The 23,405-nt window shown below is 47.6% G+C and overlaps 1 protein-coding gene across 4 annotated transcripts in view; it reads right to left on the bottom strand.

Annotated features, from left to right (window-relative positions):
• Nucleotides 1–23,405, bottom strand: part of LOC139998245 (uncharacterized) — a 142,133-nt gene that overhangs the window by 52,304 nt on the left and 66,424 nt on the right. For 2 of the 4 annotated variants that reach the window (XM_072022656.1, XM_072022658.1), the window contains one exon: nt 9,301–9,346. The exons of the other annotated variants lie outside the window; for them this stretch is intronic. The gene's annotated coding sequence lies outside the window, so the exon portion shown is untranslated. The remainder of the gene's footprint in view (nt 1–9,300; nt 9,347–23,405) is intronic. 4 annotated transcript variants of the gene reach the window in all.

Genomic DNA, 23,405 nt, shown 5'->3' with positions numbered 1-23,405 from the left:
GCGTCGAAGATTCCGATGGACAGGAAAATGGAACGAAGAGCGGCGGAGGAAACGAATCGGTACAGGGCACCGAGTTAATTGCATTAAAGATTTCGTACACGGATAAATTAGCTGCTTCTCCGTGCAGATAGTAATTATCGAGGTGATAAGTGGTAATAACAGTTTTACGCTAGTTTCAGCCTCTACGTCCTTCGGCTAACCGTTAACGAAGAAGACGCGACAGGTTAAAGCCCTCGTTATCGAACAGCTTAACCCCGTAACTCGTTCGTGATTAATACCGCCGTTATTAAGTGTCGTTATTCGTCGCGTTATTAGGACGATACAGCTCGAACGTAATTAGCTCCTTGCGCAAATAATATCTCGTTGTGCGAGATTTTGCGCGCGACGGATGTCGAACGTCGAACAAACGAAAGAACGAAGGCGGAGAGGGGCCGGGACAAAGCGCGAGTCGGCTTAATGCGCGCGTACCTCCTCGTTTTTCGGTTCTCTCGATAACCTCGAAAGCTCGTCGTTGTTCTTCGTAACGACGTCGTCGGCCGGCGATGTTCCACGTCGTTAAAACAACCGGCACTTCGTCAACACGGAAGCTTTCTCTTCCTTTTTTCTCTCGTGGAACGGACGCTCGCGCGCCCACCGACAACGACGCGCCCAAACGAGCACGCTCGCGCGGAACAAAGTTGCCCGCCAACGTGCTCGGGCCACGAGCAAACGTTTTAACGCGATTGAAAAAGTTGAAACTCTAACGAGTAACGAACGGAGCGACACTGTCTGCGGCGTGGTTCCGCGATCGCGGCCGACCAGCTTAATGAAATCGACCGCTCGATCGTGTCGTGTCGCTTCTGCATCCGCTTTCGCGATACTCACCGCGATGAGATATCGGCAACGCGACGACTCGAATCCCCCGGTTCTACGGGTCGATCGCGGTGGCTCGTGCTACCGTCCCAAGGAAATTTACGTTCCAAATCTGGCAGGGATTTTCGCGGATCGTCGACTGGATATCGTCGCATTACCGATACAAACGAAAACGCTCTGTAAGCTCCTTTCGCACGTCCTTTACACGGATTTTCGTTTAATCGGTCAAACACCGATCTCTCTCTCTCCCGTCTGCCGAGTTTGTTCACAGACCATTCCACACGCTCTATCTCGATCAGGTCTTTCCCTCTATCGGTTTGTACAGTTTCGGGAGAATTCATCGGATCGAAAGCTTCCGTCGTCGCGCCTCTGGCTATTCCAACTTCTTGCAAACGTCAAGGCGAAAATCATCCGGCATTTGGCGATGATGCCAAGTCCAGGCTTAGAATTTTTCATTCCTTCGAAACGCCATCCTGTTGCCACACGGTACCATTCGCTACTTCGATCTGATTGATACTCGAAACGGTCGAACGGTAGACGCGTTTTATAGTTGCCCAGCCAGTTGTAAGCTGTAACGCTCGGATCGAGTACTCGTAGATCGGTTTTCGGAACGAAATAGCGAAATCTCGATAATCTCGTCGATTGGCGAACTTTCAAACACGACCGCCAAGAACGACTACGCCAATTACGCAGCCATCTTGTCGCGTACTGTTACACGGCACGCAGACTCTACATACGTCAAGGTAACACAACGGGCGAGAATTTATCAGCCGGTTCTACCGCCCACGACGTAAATAGACCATACACTCGTACACGTCGTTAACGCAAAGATAACGACGCGGGACGACAAAGTCGAGCGATGTTCCGCTCGGTGTCATTCCGCCTGTCTTATCGGCCCTCTCGTAGCGACTGCCTCGATAAACTCGCGTGTAAAAGTAGCAGCTGCGAGCCGACTTCTTACTTAACAACGACAATATTCCGCGTATCTATATTCTCATTCGGCATTTCGTAATGTAACGGAGGGAGGCTAGAGCGTGGCAATTGGCCTCTGTTTCGGATCCGAATCAATCGCCAACGTTAAATTTTATCTCTTATATTTCTAACGTTTCTTCCTCGTCCAACTTGGAGCGGAACTCGACTGCGAGAGAAACGTACAATTTTCAAAGGACACGAAACGACTTTGGGAGAATTCCGTTGAAAAAGGCAACTGCATAAATTCTGCCGGCTAGCCGTTATCGGCTCTTAAAGACCGACACGCTATTCTTCCAGCGGCAATAAAGAGAGAGCAAAGTTGGTAATGAAAGAACGATCGTGCCAAGGAATTATTCGCGAAACTGAAGAGGCGAGCGAATTGAACGGATTTAAACGGTGGAAAAAATCGAAAGACCGAACGAACGAGAGGATAAAAAGAAAGAGAGAGAGAGAGAGAGAGAGAGGAGCAGTGGCAACGGCAGCAGCCGGGGGCAAGACGTTAATGGCCCCATGTTGAAATATTCCCGCGTGCTAGGGGTATCCCGGTTTCGGTGCACGGCTAATGTTATTGGCCTGTCGAGATAGGAGCTTATCTAGTTGCGGGTATACGGCCACCGACACGCACGTGCCGCAACAGTAACCGGCGCCTTTACTCGCTGCACAATGGACACGCAACGTGCACCGACGCGATTATGGCCCTCCCTCGATTTAAACGGTACGACGGAAAACGGTTCTCGCTAGGAAAACGCACACGCTGCGCTACGAAATTGACAGCGAACGGCCGTATGGCCCGTAACCGGGTTACAGTGGATTTTATTTCCGTCTTAAAGGAGAGCTTGCGATATTGGGAAAGTCGCCGAGCGCTTCCTTTAATCTACGATATTGGAAAGCCGTATCTCGGATTAAATACACTTGGGTGTGGAAAAAAAAAAAAAAAAGAAAATAAAAAATAGAACGTTCTACTTCTCCTCTTGTTTTTCGTTGCACGCGAGGGTATTATCCTTGTCGAACTACAACAAACGAAACGATCTCGTTAGAAAGAAAAGTCTGTTTAACGTCCGCGTATCGACTCTTTCTACCGTCGCTCCGACTACTTTTTTCCCTTCGTAGGAGTTGCCTGCGTTAGTAAAAGCTCGAGCAAGAAACAATGCAACGTCTTCCGGACGAGCGGAAATTCCGAAAAGTAGGATCCTCGCGAGAGGCCGATGCGACGCAACGGCCGAGCGACACGAGGGGCGGACCGCGGAGCATTGGCTTATCTACTAAGTAGTTACGCCGTGCGATATGCACGCGTCAGACCGGCAAACTCCTGCAAGGCTCTATTGTGCTGGCGACGCGCATACGTTTCGCGCCACCGACGATTCCTATCACCTTACAAATTTATGTCTCATTTATAGCCCGTGACTCTCGCCGTGTTCAACGTGGCGCAATTACCACGCCTCGGATCGCGTTCCGACTTTCCACTCGTCCTCGACTGGAAAACGGCCGTGTCCGTGATTATTATCGCGATTGTTCGTTACGAAACCATAACTAAATCAAATTTACAATGTCTCTCTGATCCGTTAAACTCCTTCGATCCCTTATACTCGTGTCCTCGTAGAAACGACAGCCGCTACGTAGAGCGTCGATTCTTCTAATTATCATCGAGCAAATTAGAAACCGAAAGAATTAGAAAGCGTTTAAATCTCAGTTATATGGTACATTTATACCGTAAGTTAGAGTTCGAGGTCGATCGATTCGCAAAGCGAAATATTCTGATCGAATAATCGTCAATGTGAAAAAATACCAACTGATCGGGAAAAAGCTTTAGACTTTTTTTTTTTTTTTCAATGTTTATTCAGTCAGCATCTTGTTCCCTTTGGAATCGATGAAATTCGCGCAATATCAATGACTCGAAAATTTACGCGTCGCGAAATCCCACTCGGAGTAGCGAGTGCTTTGAAAACGGTGCGTCATGTAGAGTGGCATCGCAGCGAAGCTTTATTTCCCTCGAATTTCAATCAGGAAAATCCAATGGAAATAATACAATGGCATTTTATTTCGTTGCGTCAGTTCGTTAATCGCGCGATGCGTTCCGCTCGAATAAAGCGCCCTTCTGCCCATTACAAATTTTAATATTTCTTCCTTTAGGTCGGATCTGCTGCAGCGAGTCGCGCGTTCCGGCTATTACCAACGACGCGCCGCATCGTTGATTTAAGCGGAAATTTCCCAGCGCTTTATGCGGTCCCTCCTAACGCGTACAATGCCATCGTTTCGTGTTTCGAAACACGATGAAAAAATAAAACTGCGCTTCGCGTTTAATAGAAATTTCGCTAGGCAAGTTATAGGCACGGGAGAAGGATTCGACGAACGAATACGGTTTCATTGCCACTTCTATTCTATACCGCCATTTTCGTTCGTTAAATACTCCTTAGGTCGTTCCGATAATCGAACCGAATTCAGATCGAACAACGATATCGAGCAGCGTCGCGATAACGCCAGGGCACGATACCGAATTTCAATTAATGCGGCGGCACAGCATCGAATCTGCGTAAACGGGCCGATTATTAATTAACCGCATACGCGTGTATTAGCGGCTAGCGCAGTTACACTTGGTTAAGCGGCCGATTCCGCTTCGATTCGTTCGATCGGAAACCTTTTCTCGGCTCGAAATCGATCAACGTAATGAAATTAATTTGCCGACTGTAACGTTTCTCGGTTTTAAATTAAGTTTTCAACCCGCTATATCTGTATGTGCAAACGATGAAGCGGTGTAATAAAAAAGGAGGAAAAATAACAAAAAAAAAAAAAGAAAGAAAGAAAAAGAGAGAATTGAAAAGCTGCATGGAGCAATTTCGCCGGAGATATGAGCGAAAAGCAAAGCTGGAAATTGGATCGAAATTCGCTGGTAATAGTTGTTGTTTCTAAACGCGCGTGAAAACAATTCAACGAGAACACGATTGATAAAAATAGTGTAGGACGCGGTAACCGATTTATATATTTTCCTAGGCTTGTTTATTCCGCGTGGAGAAAATGCCGGATACTCGGTATTCGATGTCCGCTTGTCTCCGCGTAGTTCGCGTAGGACGTTAGCGTCGGAATTAATTATCGGTACCCATCTTGCGCGTTAAGCTACTTCCATCGTACGACGGTTATACCGTAATTTTTAGGGTTACGTGCTGGCATAAAAGACGCTAAAACCGCTAGCAGCCACAAAGTAGGTAGATAAGTAAAACGATAAAACAGCCCTGAGCTCTGGCTCTTTTGTTTTTCTTCGGTCAAGCCAACTCGTAGTCTCCGCTGGTTTCCCTCCGTCTTCGTTCTCCTTTCCTTCCAACACCGTATTCCCCTGTATCCGTGTCTCTTTCCGAAAGATCGCGAGATAAACTCGCTGCTCGAAAGTTGCGCGATATTTCCCAACGTTGGTTAGAATTAGCCGAATGTCTGATAACGGTATCTCCGTTTCCGTTATCCGGTTGGTTGCCGATCGCGATAACGCTATCTCCGCTACCGAACGAGTCAACCGTGTCTCTTATTTTCTACCGTTTTTCGATCGGTTATTACGGTTAGTTTTCTAACCTCCACCCTCCACCTTCTCCGCTTTCTCTTCCTCGCTAAGATGAATCGCCGCAACTTTTCCTCGTTCCTTCTTTCTACGTTCGGCAACGTGGAAGAGGGCAACGAGACGGAAACGACGAAAGTCACAAATCAAAATCGGAAATAGAGTTAAAGATGCGAAAAACCAGCGATCCGCCTTAACGAGACAAGTTCAAAGCACGCGTTAATTTTTCGAACGCATGGAGATGCAGGGAACGGCGCGGCTCCGCTCATCGACGCTAATCGTATAACGATTGAAAAAATCCCGGCGAACGCGACCAGATTTAAAAGATTAACGAACACGAACGTCTGTTTTGCATTTTGTACGCGTATTGTACCGGCCGGTTCAGCGCCGCTTGTCGCCGGTAGTCAAACGAACGGGAGTGGAGAATTAACGTAATTAGCGATGCCACTACCGTTCTCTGATTATGTCCGTTTAAAAAGAGGCGTTTCCGCGTACACGAAATTTCGATAGCGCCAAAGCACTTTTCCGTCCGTAAAATCGTTTGCCACCTCTATGGGTAGACGACCGTCCGAAAAAGATCGAAATTAATCGCTAACGATCGAGCGCCGTTCCTTTGACAAATAAAATTGTCCGAATCAAAGGATCGTTAGGTTGTTACGTAAAACCGGCTTTAAGACAGGACGGTTAGGTCGTAATATCTCTTCGATGCGACGAATCGTTCGACCGTTGGGAAAAATTCTCGTCTACGGGAGTTATTAGGAGTTTCTACGTGGTTAGTCGAAACGCGTTAACGAGCGCACCTGATTTTTAAGTAGAGACCATCTGTCTCGCAAGCATCGCGATTAGCTGGAAATTTTTTAATGGAACGTTACAGAGAGTTCCATTGCGTTCGAGAGTGGCCAAGAGCGAGAAAAACGTGGAATTTTCAGTAAAATGTAACAACGAATTGCTATAATTCGAAAAGTTGGCAGCTACCGAGATGTTTTGTTTCGTTCGTCGAAAACTTTCTTCGAGTTGGAAACTCGATATCAGCAAGGAGTTCGTGTTACGCGAAGGAAATTTTCTAGGAAACGCTGAGCGAAATATCTTGTTACCCGTTAAATTTACAAACGATAGAGGTTAATAGATTTTTATTTCCCTGAAATTCTGCATCCGCATAGTCGCGATACAAGATACTAAGATTAGAAGGAAACTAAGGATTAACGATCTCTAGCGATATTTACGAGTCATCCCATACGAGTTAAGTATTTCTTATACGGTGTTCGAAGGTTTTCATTTTCTTAGTAGAAAAAGGAAATGAACAAGCCTTTCTATAATAAACGAACTCGCGATCGAAGGAATCCAATCGATGGAAAAATTCTCTCTCGACGATACTTTTGCAACGGGGTATCAGGGACGATGGAGATCTAGGTGAAAACTGCGCTCATTTCGGAAACACAGTTTCCGCGATGCCGCCGCGACGAAAAGCAAAATCCGTTCGGCTCTGTGTTCGTGTTAGAGAAAGTAGAAAATCTCGAGATTTTCGATCGAGGGGACCCGATGCACGCGAACGTGCCCGTGCTCCGCTTTCCTCCGTAGTTTACGTTCGACAACCTGCGAGAAGGAGAATACGCCGATACAGCTCTCCACTCGTACGTTCTACGTTTAATCCGCATATGTATATATGGTACATTTCGTCTCTCGCGTCTCCTACGTAGCGATTCGTGATAATTTCACGAGGATCGCTCGACGAAAAAACCGCAATTACGTCTAGCCAATGTATTATTAAAAAAAAAAAAAAAAAAAAAAAAAATCGCTAATCGTCTCGACTTTTTTCGATTAGATTCGCAAACGGACGTCAATGTTTTCTCTTTGCGGTCGGAAAATCGTTTGCAACGCTTGAAACATTACTAGCAAAAAGACAACGGACAAGAATTTCGTCTCTGAAATTCCTTCCAAGCTGTTTCTCGTCGCTATGCCCATCGAATCTGAATCGAATCGAACGCGGTATATTCGCCGAATACCGAATACCCGGTACGATGCGTGTCACCACCCTTTGAACGATAAATGAATTTTCGTTTCCTCACCTGCGAAATTCGCTAGATGCACGGCATCTCCGATAATTGCTCGATCGGATTAACCGACAAACAGAAACGTCTATGAATATGTTTGACGGGGATATTCGGGCCGAGGCCTGAAATATCGAGCGAATTAGTTCCTTGAAACTATCGATAAACGCCCCGAGGTACGAAGAATAATTAAAGACCGTGGCGTTTCACGAGGCACGTGGTGGTGGTGGTGGTGGTCAGTACGGAATCGTTCGAAATTTTGTTCCTGGAGTTACGGTCGTTGCGATTTTCCATTAAACTCGCTTGGCTATTGCGTTGCGGACCGTTCGAATCTAATATATAATAATAATTTGGAACGATAGATACGCTTAGTCGAGTCATGAAATATCTGTCGTCTAACGCGTCAATGTTAGAAATCGAGAAAACGTGGAAATTACGTTCGGAATATAGAAGAAACGTTTAAGAAGCTTTCGGCTTTAATCACGAGCAACTCTCGTCAATTTCGATAGCAAACTCGACGGTCGTCCACAGTCCACTCAACAGTCCACAGTGAGAAGGTTTCTGCTCTTAAAATTCGCGTTACTTTCTCCATTAAACTTTCCAATTTCGAATTTGGTTCATCTACGGTAAATCGACGGTAAATCGACAAAATTGCCAAGTATGGCATAATTAGAATGGCACTGTATCGTCTAGAAAGCATTTATCGCGTGGTAAATATTTGTAAATACAAAAGCTATAAATGGAACGCGTGCGATCCAAACGTGCCACGATTCCCAAGATTCTGCGTGTTTGCCTTCCGCCGCTCTAAATACATGTCAATCCCGTTCAAATTACGGGGAATTAAATGGAAATCTGCGACCGCCAATTAATGAGCGATATCCAAGAATTTAATCCGAACGCGCGATCGCGCCTACCGTAATTGTTTAGCGCCGCGGTGCATTGCCGCGGTGCATTGCCACGATTAAAATGAAAATTGACCAACGTATGATCGTGAGGGAGTGCGATATCGTGGGAATCCCGTGTCCACGAGTGAAAAACATTTGTAGATAAATCCATGAACTCTGGGAATCGGAGGTCGAAATTCGATATCGTTCGGTTTCCCGCTTTATCCGACGCGATTCTGAATTTCCATTGATCATCCTTCCATATTAAAACGATTAATAACGTTTCTGTAGAAATTTGAGCACGTTGCGTCAAATTCGGTGATAATTTGTTTAATTAAACGGCAAACGCGAATAACTTAAAGGATGATCGCTCAGATCGCTCGGTAAACGCCGTGCGAGCGTAGCGCAGCGTCGAGTATTCGAGTAATTATCTTAATTGTGCCAACTACAGATGCGACCGAGGGGAATGAAAGTAATTAGGATGGCGCGCGTCGATAAAGAAACATCTCCCCCGATACGTAAGTCACTGGCGGAACGAACTCTTGATTATCTCTCGCCATCTTTTAGATCGTTGCTAAATTTTCCTCCCCGATAAGACCGAACAACGGCCAAATCGTAGAAGAGACCGACCACCTCTTTTCGTCTCGACTACAAAAAAAAAAAAAAAAAAAAAAAAAAAAAAAAAAAAAGGAAAAAAGAAAGAAGAAAAATGAAAAGAAAAGAAAACGAAGAAAGAACGAAGAGAGAAAGAGAAAACAATCTACAAATCGTTCCGAGAGATAACTCGAAGGAAAAAAGAGGGAAAAAGATACAATAGGAGAGGGGGAAGAAAGAAAGAAAGAAAGAAAGAAAGAAAGAAAGAAAAAAAAGGTGAACGAGGAAGGTAAGAAACAAAGGGCGAGACGGTGCGACGCGTCTGCAGGTTGTACGTCGACAGGTAAGCCGGAATACAAATTGCGCGACGGTTCGTTAGAGACAAGAAAAGGGAGCGTATCCCGTGTACCTTGAGAGCGGCGGGCCACGCTTCGTTACTCATCCGTCGAGTGGTCCTAAAACAAAAACGGCAACGGATGCAATTAGATACGATGCGACTATCCTTTCTTCCTGTTCGTTTCTCATCCACCGACTATCGCGCGTACGTGTGTACTACGCGTGATCGTGGCGGACAGTCGCGGCGATGGAAAGGGAGGGTGGAAGGATAGGTTGCGCTACCTCGAGTCGAATTTCCTATTGAATTTAGCCGAGCTCGCGAGAGATTCGTAATATTACATCGCGGTCTACCCTCGTTCGAGCACCCCCGAGGAATCCATTTCCGACTTTTCTCCGCTACCGGTTCGTACCGGCGCCCTGGGACTCGTCTACCCGCTCCCCCGACCACGGAACAGGCGAAACCTCGTTCGTCACGACTCGTTGTGCGCCTTCGTTTTCCAATTCCAAGGTTATCCGCGTTATCCGACGGGAGCATCGCGACTAAGAAGATCTAGAAAAGCGGCCAAGTTCGCCACGCGTGACATTTTTGGAAGGATGGGGACGATTTCCAAGCAGCTTTGATAATGATCCGAAAGGAAGTTGCGGTCGTCGCGTACGAGAGGGAGGAACATTCTCGTACTGAAAGGGCAATCTCGCTTGCCCGGAGCGAAGCTTCTCGACAAAAAGTTGGCTCGCGCGTTTCAACGCGCTCCACGTTTCCATGGAGTTTCGCCGAGGAACGTCCCTTTCCAGCGTTCCACGTTTTCCTCGTTGGAGGCTGTCCTCTCGCGCCGTCACCGCGTTTCTAAATGTAATCTTACGCTCCCTTTCATCGCGTCGCGTTCTTTCTCTGTGACACGGTTCGAAGACTATCCGTCGATGATAATAAAAATTCGTTGGAAAGTCGGAGCGCCTCCGTCGATCTATACTCGGCCGATAGTTACAACCAGAGACCCGTATTTAGGATCTAGCCTTTTAACGTTTTTAACGAGCCTCGGAGCTTCTTGGATCGCGCGTCCCCTTTCAAATCTATCGCGCATACGTCTTTCTCCGTAATTTCCTCCAACCTTTGTGCATCGGACTCTTTCAACTCGGCGTGCTCCGACAACTAACTCTGCTCCGTCTACTTTGGCAATGCGAACGAGACAAAGGACTTGAAACTTCGGAATAGAGTGGCGGATCGATCCAGGCTTCTGTCGCCACTTTTCACGAGAACGTGGCTTCCGTCCAGAATGTACCATAATGCATCCTCGAATACCGTTTCGGGAAACATCGAAGCCTACCTATATATACGAGCGACCGATATTATCCGGCTTTGGCGTTAAACGACAAACGGATTATTCTGCAAATCGTTTAAAATCGACAGCCAGTTTACAGGAAGTTAGCTGCCGTTTCGAACTCGGCATATGCCACGGTATCGAAGGACCCGGCGCGACTCGACGACCCGAGACAAACGTTTCTCCCACGCCATACGGTAACGCTCTCTCGATTAAAGTTCATAAACAAACGTGTCGGCGGTTTTTTGCGTTTTCGGTTTCGCGTCGAACGGGGATAGGGGCGAGAAGGTTGACGATTTTAACGTGGCTCGCTGCCGTTAACATCGAAACACGTACGGTGAGAAAGGAGAAGGAGGGCAGAACCTAGATGCCGTTAATGCGATGTCGTCACGGTATTGGGATTCGCGGAAGGAAGAGCCAGGTTGGAACGTGCAACTGGAAACCCCGATGTTTCTAATAACATTAACGATGGAAATCGTTTGCGCGGATCAGCTTCTCCGACCATGTTGCAGCTATCGGCCGCATCGAAATCCCCGTAAATGCGACGAAAGGAGATGCGAAACTGAGAGAGAGAGAGAGAGAGACAGGGACGAGTAAACGAGACACGAGGCAAAGGTGCAAGGAGAGTAAGTTTGCGAAAGCAGCGACAGATGGACGAGCCGGATAACGATTCGGTTGCAGCTCGTTGACGGAATATCGTGGGATCGCGATTAGCAGCGATTCGTTGAAAGGTCGAAGTTTCCGAGTCGTATAGAAGGCGATGCCTAGACGATGGTGGTATTTCGTTCGTTGAGTTACCGTTCACCTAGAAACGTTTTCCATCGGTCGGGAATCGGAAAAGCTCGTCTCTCTCCCTCCGTTCCAATCCTCCGCCGGCCGATTTACGCGATTCTAGTTTTATCGCTGTTTTATCGGTATGGGCGTGCGTCGAAGCGTGCCTTTTTAAAAAGGTCGTACCACGGCAGTTTCTTCCGCTGCTCGTTTTTCGCTCGTCGCCACTGCGCTCGCCCTTCTCCGCGCGCGCGCGCTTCTAATTAACAATGTCACCGGTCGCGTCGAGTTGCCGCCGGTGCGGTTGCTAGCGAGAAGCTTTTAACGAAGCCAGACGAGGCGACGTACGGCTGCGTCCAATTGGGAGCAACCGGTGCGTCCATGCGAGATACGTTTCTCGACACTCGGTTTCTCCGCCAAAATTCCAAGATCGATATCCGATATCGGTGAGGAAAACGCGCCGGTCGTTCGCCGCGCGATACGCAACGAAAGCAGCCCGAACGCAACGGGATAATTTCACCGAGCCCGATGATTAAAAACGGGAGGGAATCGACGGTGCGAGATTTCTCGGCGAAGCTGCGGACGAGTACCGGATATTGAGACGAATTTAGCCGCGCGACGACGTCCTCCTTTTGCAGATTTCTAAGCGAAATTTCGCGGAAAAGTCGAGGAATTTGTAGAAACGTCGTGCGATTCGTCGTATTTTATTAGCTCTCCGGGCAACACGACAGACGTACGTACGTATCTCGAATTTCGTTTCTGCGAAATTTCACGGTGCCGGGAGAAACGATTCGCAAGAACTCGAATCTTATCGTTGACGCGAGTCGATTTTCCAGCATCGTGAAGAAAGTATCTGACCAGCTGAGCGTATAACACGGTTTCTTAGATATGAATTTCTACAAGCGCAACCTAACCCCGACTTATTCCGATTTCAGATAAGATTTCCATCTTCGAAGAGACGCCAACCATGGAGAGAGAGGAGCAAACTTTTCATAGCGGAGCGTTTCTGTCGCGTAGCCGACGCTTTCTTTGGAAAAAAAATTGCCGTTTGACGAGCATATTTAACATCGCTGGTCAACTTACCCGTCGTCAATTGCATTTTTTCGTAAGAACCGCGAAACTTTGCGGCAACCTCAACGACCGAATCGAATTTCGCGGATTTTTCCGCCGACTCTTATCCTCTTGGTCTGTTTCGCGTCTCCGTCGGCCGTTTTCCGCGGTTTTCTATACATATAATAGAATTAGCCAGTCGCGTTTCGCCGATACAACGATTATAACGCGTTGAACCGTTCCGCGTCCCCGTACCTGAACGTATCGATTGCCTCCTCTGTTTCTCCGGTTTTCGTTTCTTTCGTGCCAACCGAGCCGAACAAAGGCAACTACTACTAATATATGCGAATAACGATTAAACGATTAAAAGATAGTTTCGATAGAGCGTTTGTCGTCGTTTCTATAATTTCATCTCCTTCTGCTCCATCCCTCTACTTGCCTCACCCCGATTTCATTATTCTCTCCTACGTTTCCTCTTTCATTCCCTCTTACCCCTTTCCATGCTTTCCCTTCGTTCTTCGCCGTTCCATTTGTTCCGTCGTATTTCTACCTCTAGCCTGTTTCTCAGCCTGCCTTCCCCCATTTCCTGTCCGCTTCCTTTTTCTCCTTCGCTTGTCACGCTTTCTCTTATTTAATCCAGCCTCTCCTCCCTTCTTCGCCGCGTTCTCGGCATAACTCTGCGCCGTTCTTTCTAGTTTTTCACCGAGCCCTGCCTCGCGCCTCCCGCTCCCTCCATACCGCTGTCCCTAATTCCCTTCTCAGCCGGTTAAAACCTCCTACCCCGTCGTTCCCAGCTTCGGTCGATCCGTGTCTCCGTTCGCTGCCTCCCCATTCCGATAATAACGCGCCAACCCGTCGCCGGAAATAAAGAGCACCTCGCGCTGATCCCTTTTGTTTCATCCAGAGCGATTCACCCCTCTCCTCGTTCGGTCGCCACCTCCTCCCTCCCTCCCTTTATACGAAGCCGGTAAAAAATAATTGCAGAGCCGAAAGCGACGGAGATTCACGGCCCCCTTTTTCACTGCTGCGCCACGCCGCGCCGCTACGAACCGCGTACCGTGTTCCCCTTTTGTCTTCGATCGCCGTCCGGTGACAGCGTTCTTTATCACGGCCTACGGCCGTCGCACGCCCTTTCGTTACCGAGTTGTCGCCATCCCTTGGAAAATACACACACAGCCCGCTGGCAAACCCGTTGCTTCCGGAAATCCTTTCGCGTAAGAATTGCACCGGTGAATGCCGCGGAGAGGATTTAAGATAGAAGGGTTCTCTGGTTTGAGCGAGTGGAGCGAGTGATTAATGCGAGGCTGGATCTGACAAGCAGGGCGTGCAGAGGCAAGAACGCGGCAGACCGAGTATACGGAAGAACAGCGGATTGCTTCTGAACCGAGATCGAGCGACGGTCAGTCTTTGCCACGGATATCGAGTAACCGTGTTGTTGTTGCTGCCGACGATAACTCATAGCCGCTAATTTGCCGGAGTAAAAAATACGACGCGAGATTTCGAATTTCGACGAAACTCGTCGGCGCCATCCTGATTTTCCCTACCGTTTACAAGCTTCTAACGTTAACGCGTAATTTGCGATTCGATGGTAGACGATCCAATTATATCGGCCAAGTTTTCTTCTTCCACTTTAATTACCGCTTCTCCGGCTGTAGTTGTATTTTCTTTGGCGAATCGGCTCTTACACTCGCTGCGCGAAATTAAACTTTACCGTTAAACTTGGCTTTCTTGTCGATAAAGTTCGATGGACACGGTGAACGTATCGCGCATCGCGCGATCGCCTTCTAAGCTCAGCGACCAAACGAAGAATCAAAGTCTCCGACCATGTTTCGTTATTACGAACTTTTCGTTGAACACGCGCGCTTACAGCCCCCTTGCTTCCTCTTGCTCCGTTTCACACCCGCGGTTCCCAAGATATTACGACGTTAACTACGGTAATTAAAGTACGGTTCTATGTAGACCGTGATTAACAACTGGCCGGTGTCTCGAGTCACGGCCCGCCCCGCCACATCCGACGTCGTAAATAACAAAATTAACTTCTCCCCTTTCTTAATCGCTAAGCTCGAGACGAAAGCAACGACGAGCAAGTTATCCCTATAGCGGACTACGTTCGCCTATACTCGAATCGTCACGGACCGCGATAAAGTTCACTTGCTTTCAACGCGGTCGCGTCGACGGAATCGAGACGTTTGACATTGATCGGCGAGCGGACAGCGGAATCGATCGGAACTTTTGCTCGGTCATCGTGCTTGATCAGCGGCTCGGTTTCCAGGATAATAGGGACACGTAATATTTCGGCGTGTTGTTTCGCGACGAAGACGCCACGTCGAGGCAGCGTTTATGCGAAAAGAGCGATTAAAAGGTGAGAGCGCGTCGGCGACAATTTTATTCCCCCGTCACGACGTCACAACGTCACGACGTTACCACGTAACTACCGCGAGACAGCGAGCCGCTTGGAAGGGTTGTTTTAAAGGAGAATCGACAAGAAGAGGGGAAAAAAGACAAAGGTGGTTATAAACGCGAAGAGAATGCGAGTCTGCCGCGATGTTTTCGCGTTGATATTACGTTAGAGGCGGAACGCTGACATTCGCGGTTGTAGAAGGAATCCATCCGTTAAACGATGTAGAAAGCAACTGCTTCTATTTCCGACAAAAAAATCCGACTCTTGCGCGACGTAGTTTAAAGTCGCTGTTTAATCTTTAGTCAGTTGCGCGACTTTCTGGCCGAGGGCTTTGACACGTACGCGTTCGTTGATGTTTCGAACGTTTATCGATAAAGTTAAAAAGTTAATTAAAGCGAAATACCGATACAACACCTCGTTCGACGAGTTTCTCTCGATAGAGGGGTTGCAAGTCTGAACGTTATTGGAAATCACGCGAGAAGGTTGGACGGTGGACGGGAGTGATAGTTAGACGAGGTGCGAGCGATCCGCTCCTCGTCGCGGAAACTTCCAGCGAAACGTCGGACTTTATTCCTGACCTATCGAAATTTGGCGTGCAAAATTTACAAACTCGGCCGCGTTCGTCGTTGGTTGCTAGAACGTCCAACGGTACGGGCATATCCTTGAAAGATTACACCTAATACGGGAGGATCGAAACGAAGGTGGCTCGACAGGTAAGCTCCGACCTTCTCCGTTTCGTATTCGCTGCACCGTATACGATAGCCGCGATATTTAGGGAACGCGGTGAAACTGGAACAACTAACCGAAAAATCGAAATTGCAAGTTGAGCGTTTAGCGGCGCAACAGAGCGAGATATCTTCAACGGTGCCGGTCAATTTATCTGGAAGATCGTTGCGAGACTAAGAAGAGCTCCGAGTTATTCGAGGCAAGCCCATCGCGCACAGTGACTAATTTTCCTAATCGACTAGCGAAAAATAGATTAATTAACGTCGAAAAATAGTCTTTATCCAAAGATATTTTCGGCCAAGGCGTCGCAGCCTCCCTTTGCCAGAACGACGATCAAACGTGCTGCTAGATGGATTAACGGTGAATTACGCGAAGCAGCTTTTAATCGACGCTGCTCGAATATTAAGTAAGTTGTTAGGGCGGGAATAGCCCGAGTGGCAAAACCGAGGTAATGCCGTATTTCGAAGAGATCGCTTCATCCCGAGTGATTTAACGTCGTACGTTTTCCTTTTTTTTTTTTTCTTCTTTTTTTTAACGGTACCTCGCGCACTTGTCGACGCGTTTGAGTTATTAACTCTCTCGTCCCCTTCCATCTCCTTCCTTTCTCCCTTTTTTTCTCTCTCTCTTGTATTTTTTTTTTTCTTTTTTATTTATTTAGATACCTTTTGTTTTTCAACCTATCTTTTTAAAGTGCTCGCGGAGGTGCTAAATATATCCGTTTTATGCTTAATATATGCTTAACGAAGTAGATATAAAAGCGACGTTGAAACATTTTACTGTAAATTTAGCCGTTACAAAGAAATCTGCGCAACGGCTCCCGCGGGACGTTACAAATTTCGAGGACCAGTTTTACAGCGTTACGAAATATACCGCAACAACATCGACACGAAGCCTCGCACAATCTGAATTACCGTAGGAAAAAAGAGATTCCGACTCGGCAGGCACTCGCGACCGAGTGACGCAAAAATGCGTCGGTTTCGACGAGCGCGGGGGGAGAAGGAGAGGGGCAGGGGGAGAGGAAGAAGAAAAAGGAAAAGAAAAAGAAAAGGAAGAAACTCTGGAACACGGAGGGTCGCGATAATTTATGCATCCGTTCGCCAAACTTGCGAATGCTCGCTGAACGCGTCGAACGACGAAAGCCTAACGAAACGATATTGTTTCTGCGAGTCCGGCGCGGCGTGCAGATAGAAAGAACTTGCAAACGGTTACGAGCTCGACACCGAGAGCCGCTTGGATCTGGGAGAAGACGGTACGATACTCGAGCAACGTGTAACGAAATTTGTCACGTCGTGCTCGAACGATCGTAGCTAAACTCGGACGAAACGCGGCGGCTTCCAATTGTTCGTTATTAGTCGTTTCCAATGGGTAAGGGGGGGGGGGGAAGATAAAATAAAAAGTTGCTAACGAGATAGTCGACGACGCTGAGAATCCATCGGACGATAGTCGCAATTCCGTGCGAGTAAGCGGCAACTTACTCGCTACAAACCTAATCGTATCCGTGTGCTCGTGATTGGTATATCTTGCCGCGTCAATAGACCGCCAGCGACAGGTGCTACGTATCGATCTTATTAGACAGGAGGAACAATGGCAAACAAATCACGATCGCGTCAATGTCTATAGGTAGAAGGACGCAAACGGAAACGTTTGTCCACCTGATCGTTCAGTAGTTAGACCGGTCGGACTAGTGAAACTTCTCGATCGAGCGTTCTCGACTGTGCGTTCGCGAGCGCAACACTTCGCTTCGCTTCTTAACGCCTGCTACGTGCGTGTAGATAATCCGGCAAGTTTCGTCTCGTCGAGCCGTTGTCCGGCGATGTAATCGCGAACACGAGACGTCGTCCGGACAAATTAGACCGCGTCGAGCAGCTGTTGAAGCCGCAATGGCTCCCGAGGCGGACCGAGAAAGTGCATCTGACGGCTTAACGACTTTTCGTCGGCGAACCGGCAAAAAATAGGCCAACTTTCGTCGAAAGTTTTCTTGCTTTTCTCCGCACGGATAACCGCTTACAACGGGTGAACTTTGTCTTTGGCAGTGACGTTGCACGAACGGTCGTTACGTTCGATAAATGGGCCGCGCGAGGGGAGCGCGGGCCTTTCCAAGCGGTCTACCCCGACTATCGTTCTCGTCTGGCGTACGAGCTGCCCACTTAAATAACATCCTCTCCGAATTTAAATTAAAATTGCGCACCGCGCCTTCCTTCCCTCGTCCAATTAGATCGCGGTCGCTACGGTTTCAACTAACTTTTAAACGTAAATAACGAACCCATAAATTCGCCGAATTCTCGCAATTCTTCGGAAACGGAAATTCTTTCTTTCGGTTTCCTTCGGTCGAACAGATTCGCTTTAAATTTACTACGAGCGTTTTAAAGTGGAAAAAACTATTCTCTCGTAATATAGAAAGAAATAGGAAGGCGGCGTTGCTAGAAGAAAGGAAAAGATCGCGACACGTAAGCTTTAAGGATGTCCGCGTTTGTGTCTCGGAGGAGCAACAAACGTCCGGAGCGAAAAGAAAAATAGGACGGGTGGTATAACGCGTGCTCTCATTGGCAGACGCTGTATCGAGAGAACGAGGCAACGAAAGATTGCGAAGATATCGAGACCAGGCTGTTCCCCGACGCGCGTGTAGACGCTGAAAACAGGACGAGCCGTATCGTCGATACCGAAAGCTGATTTTACCACGCGAATCGAAGAAATCTACTTGTTTGGCAAAGTAGTTTCGCGAGATAGCTAGCGTCGAGAATTTGCCCGTATGTTTCTGATTCTCGGCAACACGGATAACGACAACACGTGTCTCTGGACATACACTCGCGAAACTTGCGACAAATATTTGCCATCAGTCGCCTCGAGCGAAGTACCTTCTTCCTCGTTTGATCGATAAAAGCTAATACGAAATCGGAAGACGAGGGGATCTCTTTATTCTGAAAATGTATATCGAGAGTCGTGAACGCGCGTTATAATATACAGGCTGGAACGAACGAGAGAAGAGACGATATCGCGATATCGATATCTACTTGAAAGGCGAGATAAAAGAACGAGGTCCCTTTCGGCGCTCGATATTCGAACGACGACGATCGTTTCCTTTTAATCCAACGGACTAAATACGTGTAACAACTAGAGCTGGAATTACCAACACGAAGGTAAGTAGGCGTCTGTTTTCTTTTGCTCTGGTCGAAATAAACGCGCCTGTGTTTTGCTGCGAATTGGGAAGGAACATAACGGAATGAAGAACACGGACGAGTGAAATTGAAACTAGCTATGTAACAGGCACGCAACGGATTTCGTACACTCGGTAAATTCTCGCAGCGAAAATGTCGGCCGGTTTGACAACAACGACGCATCGAACGTATTTCAGCGGTTCGCAAACTGTAACCGTTTCCTCGATATTTTCCGTTAGCTACTAACTAAATTGTTACGAATTTTCAGTCGATCGATAGGTGGAACGTATAAAACCGACAGAGATTCGATGGTTAGACGCGCGTCGTCGTACCAGGAGACCGTATCAAAGTCTCGCACAAAAGGATCGGTCTCGCGAAAGATCACACGGATGTCATATTCGAACGTCATGCGGGACGTGCGTCTCGCAGGCCATCTGTTTATACGTTATTGTCCCGTCCTTGAACGGAATAATTTTCAAACAGCCGCAGGATACGTGCATCTGTTGCGATACAAGCGTGACAAATACCGCTGACATTTTCTCTCGCGAGCGATATCTCGCTCGGTAGAAACACGCTTCGTCGCCTACGATCCCAGAAAAGCTCGATTCTTTGCCTCGACAACGTCTTACGATTATCACCGGTGTAAAAACGAGAAAGCGTAAACGAATAAACAGATAAGTTGGATAAATAAGATACGTTTGTCGAAGCAACTTGAAAATCTTTCGAAAACCGTGCGAGCCGCGTTTCAGCGCAACAAACACCGGCTGTAAATATTCAGCCATCGTGCAGACAGCTTTCAATCGAGTCACCGTCGATCGGCCGCTTTTTTCCTAGCGTTTCACCGTGAACGCGAGCAACCGTGCCCTGTCGAATCTGTCGATACGCAGAGCGCCGAAAACAAGACGCGACGTTGAACGGAGCGTGCCCGACCGATTGTTCGCCCTTAGCCGCGGAATCAACGCGAGAGAATGGGCGAAAAAGTTCGATATTGGTGGAACGGCGGCCGTAACGCGGATCGAACGACGCGCCAACGACCGTGCGTTAGAAACCGATCTCTCGAAAGCCGTTCTGTGCGTCGCGCGATCGTTTTGATACGTGCTCTCGCGAGAATCACCGCCCATTCAAATTCGCGTCTCCGAGCGTCGTCAAAGCGAATACCTATCTATTATCCAGCCACCGATGCCTTTCCTCCCTCTCGCCGACGTCTCTTCCCTGCCGGTAAACTTTCCGCAACATTGATTCTCTTTTTCCTCGTTCCTTGCGCGTTGATTCGCCGATCGAGTCTTTTGTTCGCAGAGACGGCCTTGAAACGACCACGACGGTTCTTACGTTGGTAAAACGCGGCAATGCGTTTCACGAACCTGCTTAAACGTGCCGTATTAACGTATCCTATTATCGCAACAATGCGAAACTTTTCTCGTTATATATATCGTTTAAACCTCGACGTTTTAAACAATATTTTCAAGCGCATACGTACGACCGATGCTGTGTTTGGCCTTAGTGTTGCGGTTATACGGGAAAGTAGGCCTCGGTTCTAGAGCTCGATGGAGGTAGCAGTATCTAATATTAATCCGTTCAGCGCCGTGGCATTTTTTACGTTTACACCGATAAGGATAGGCCGTGAATGCTATAATCCGACCCAGCTTGGAAACTCGCACCGAGCTACGTGATATTTTTCCCTGTAATTCGGAAATAAAGACCGAGCGCTGGCCGTGCGTACAGGACAAAACTGTTCGAAACTTCGAGCTTTTCAACGTATTTCAAAAGCATCGACATCGAAGATGGCTCCATTTTTTCGAATATTTACCGACTCTCGAATCGTTCTCCGCATTCGTCGTCGAAATCGAGGCGATCAAACGAGCGATAGAAAATTTTAGTTAAATTTCCCGTCATCCTGTATTTTCCTTCGCAACTTGCCCTCGATTATCGATTATTTCTTATCGTAGAACGAATTATCCGGGAAAAATCCTTTCGTCGCCAAGATTTCCTTCTATAATCCGCTTGTACCGGGCAGCATCACCCTCGTTCTCAAAGTTGAAGGGGCACGGGGCGAGTCTATTTCCGCGCGGAGAGTTAACCACCATCTGGAAGGAGTGGCGTAAACGTGTCTACGCCCGGAGAGGATGACGCCCGTTCGCGAAGAATATATACACGAGGGCCGAGAAAGCACGAGCGAGGGTTGTCGAGCGCGTTTTGCATTTGACGCGCAGCCACCAGCGAGCGAGTTAATTCCCCGCCGTTTCCCGCAGAATCCCTAAATTACGAGCGAAACGAGACCGCTTTGTCGAATTCCTGGTACTTAGGTCGGACTCGGTGGTTTTCGTGTTCGACGCTCCGCGTCGATTATTCGCAAATTTATCGTCGCCGGTATTTGATCGATTCGGCCGACTGGAAAAATGGAAAACAAAACACGGAAAGAGCTGAAAGGCCTGCGGACGTTTGGCCCGCGAATCTTCTTCGCTTGGTAAATATACGTTCGAGACCACGGACGTCTTTTCGATCCTCCAACGATTGCAATTTTATTAACTGCTCCGCCGGCGATCGAACGGCAACCTCGATGACGGTCGAAAGAAGGCACTTTTCGTTGCGTCAGCCTAAGCGTAAGAAGAAACTATCTTGTAAACGTTGAACGATCGATGGCCTTAAATTTCGTAACGTAATTTGGTAACGGTAGAAAGCGTGGATTTGTGTGTGTCTATGGAGAAAAAGGTTTCCCTCGCGCAACTATGATCGAGCAGCCAAGCTCGAAAGAAACAACGTAAAAATGGAGAGGAAAAAGCATAATCCCGACAGAAAGGAAAGATCCAAGTGCTTCTCGCTTGTTGTTAAATCCGGAGAGTAAATGGAACGGCAGTAAGAAAAGCAATGGCCGAAAATGGAGCGTTCCACTGAATAATGCAACGTTAGACGGTGAATAAATACCGGCCGATAAAGCCGTCGCAGCGTCGGGTATCGCCAGCTTATTAACGATAAAATCAAGGACGCCGCGAGACTTTGCCTCGCGATGCGAAACAGTTTCGAAGGAAACGCGTGTAGATAAGGGAGCGGCGATTCCGGCGAACCGGAATGCGAGGAAAAGAAGCGAACGATTTTGCGAAGCTGACGCGGCGCAAACTTTGTTCGCGACGTTGACAAACAGAGAAACGGAAAAGTAATTTCTCCAATCTCGAGAATATTTATGAAAGGCGGCAAACAAAGGTACCTATCGCGTGTTTACGCTTTATAAATAGGAGGAAAACAGGAAGGAAGGAAGGAAAGAAGAGAACAGGCGGGGGGATTGGCGAGGAATATCTGGATAAATTTCCACGACAAACATCGAACGAGGCAGTCGAGTAAGCTATTTCAAAAATATACGTACGGACAGCTCTGGTTTCCAGCTACTGTTCGCAATTCGTACGCTTTGGAAAGTTTGGGAAAGCCGACGGCGTACATACACGCCGTTCGCTATTTTTTAACGCTCTCATAAACTTTCGATGCGGTCCAAGTATTAACATGGCAGGGCAAAAACAAGGAGAAAAAAAGCGTGTTCGTATTCGTCGATGCTGCTTTTGGCGTCGATGAAACCTCCATTGCGATCGAAATAAACGGGCGAATTTTCACCGACCTATGAAACGCCCGACACCGCGTATTTGTTCCCGGGGAAAAATACGAGAAAACCTTTGGTAAGGTCAATTTTTTTAACCGTAATCGCTCACCGGATACGCAATGTTGCAAGTTTATCGCAATGAAAAAATGCCAGGAAAAAAAAGAAGTTTCTCTACTCGCGGCGTACGGCCCGATGACTCTTGACAACGCAACAAGTTCGACGATTTGAAATTTCTATTCTTCGAAAGTGAAATAAACGTGGCAAAACCGTGATTCTAAATAAATGCTTGGTAATTTCATAATGTAAATGTTTCGTTTAATTTACCTGTACTCGTATCGTCGTCGATCTTTCGAGTTTGATCTTACGTGGCGCGGAACCTATTAACGCGATGCTTTTCAGAATGAAAGAAAAAAAGGATCGAAAAGTTGCTGACGTTTTTGAAACGAACCGTAGCGTAGACCCGCTATTACCTAGTCGCGATTCCAAACGCCGCGAGCTTTTATCTGCATTTTCAATTTACTTTTTCGTATTAAAAGTAACTGGCTGCCGCTAGTTTGTTTACATCTACATATAAAGCGAGTTGATCGATGAAAAATTGCGTGGAAGAGAAAATCACGAAAAAAACGGAAGACGTTGGAACGACTCGTTCGTGGAAGCCTCTGTTCGCGAAAGCGATATTTCGTACAAATATTATTTGATTCGTCCGTTTCAAAGAAAAACGACGAATCTCGTTGCGCGGCGACGCTTGCGAAGCATACGAAACGAGGGGTTAGGGGAGGGGAAGGGGAAGGGGAAGAGAAGAAAGGAGGAAACACGGTACAAAACAGGGCAGAGCTGGCTGGTTAATTTGCTTGTAACGATGCTCGCTAGTTACAGCTGGTTGACGTTTCCCGGCTCGGTTGCCACGGACTAGAGCGGTCTCCTTGAAAATCGTCGACACGCGAGGGTGGCGCGTCGCGCACGGGCTTAATTATCACGAGCGCGATATGAAAATTAGCCGACGACGATGCGTTCGTTCGTTTCCGGGCGAAACTGTTTGGAAAGCAGACAGTAGGCGGGAGCGGAGATATCCGTTAGTCGCGGTTGTTATCGCGTGCGAATTATCGACGGGATCGGGATCGCTTTAAAAATGCTTGACTCGTGTTCGATAAATCGAGCGAACAGGATTATTAC

The sequence above is a fragment of the Bombus fervidus genome, chromosome 2 (genome assembly GCF_041682495.2).
Source record: "Bombus fervidus isolate BK054 chromosome 2, iyBomFerv1, whole genome shotgun sequence".
Classification (NCBI taxonomy): Eukaryota; Metazoa; Arthropoda; class Insecta; order Hymenoptera; family Apidae; genus Bombus; species Bombus fervidus.
The sequence above is the reverse complement of the archived record's forward strand: the minus strand, read 5'-3'. Positions and strand labels throughout refer to the sequence as shown.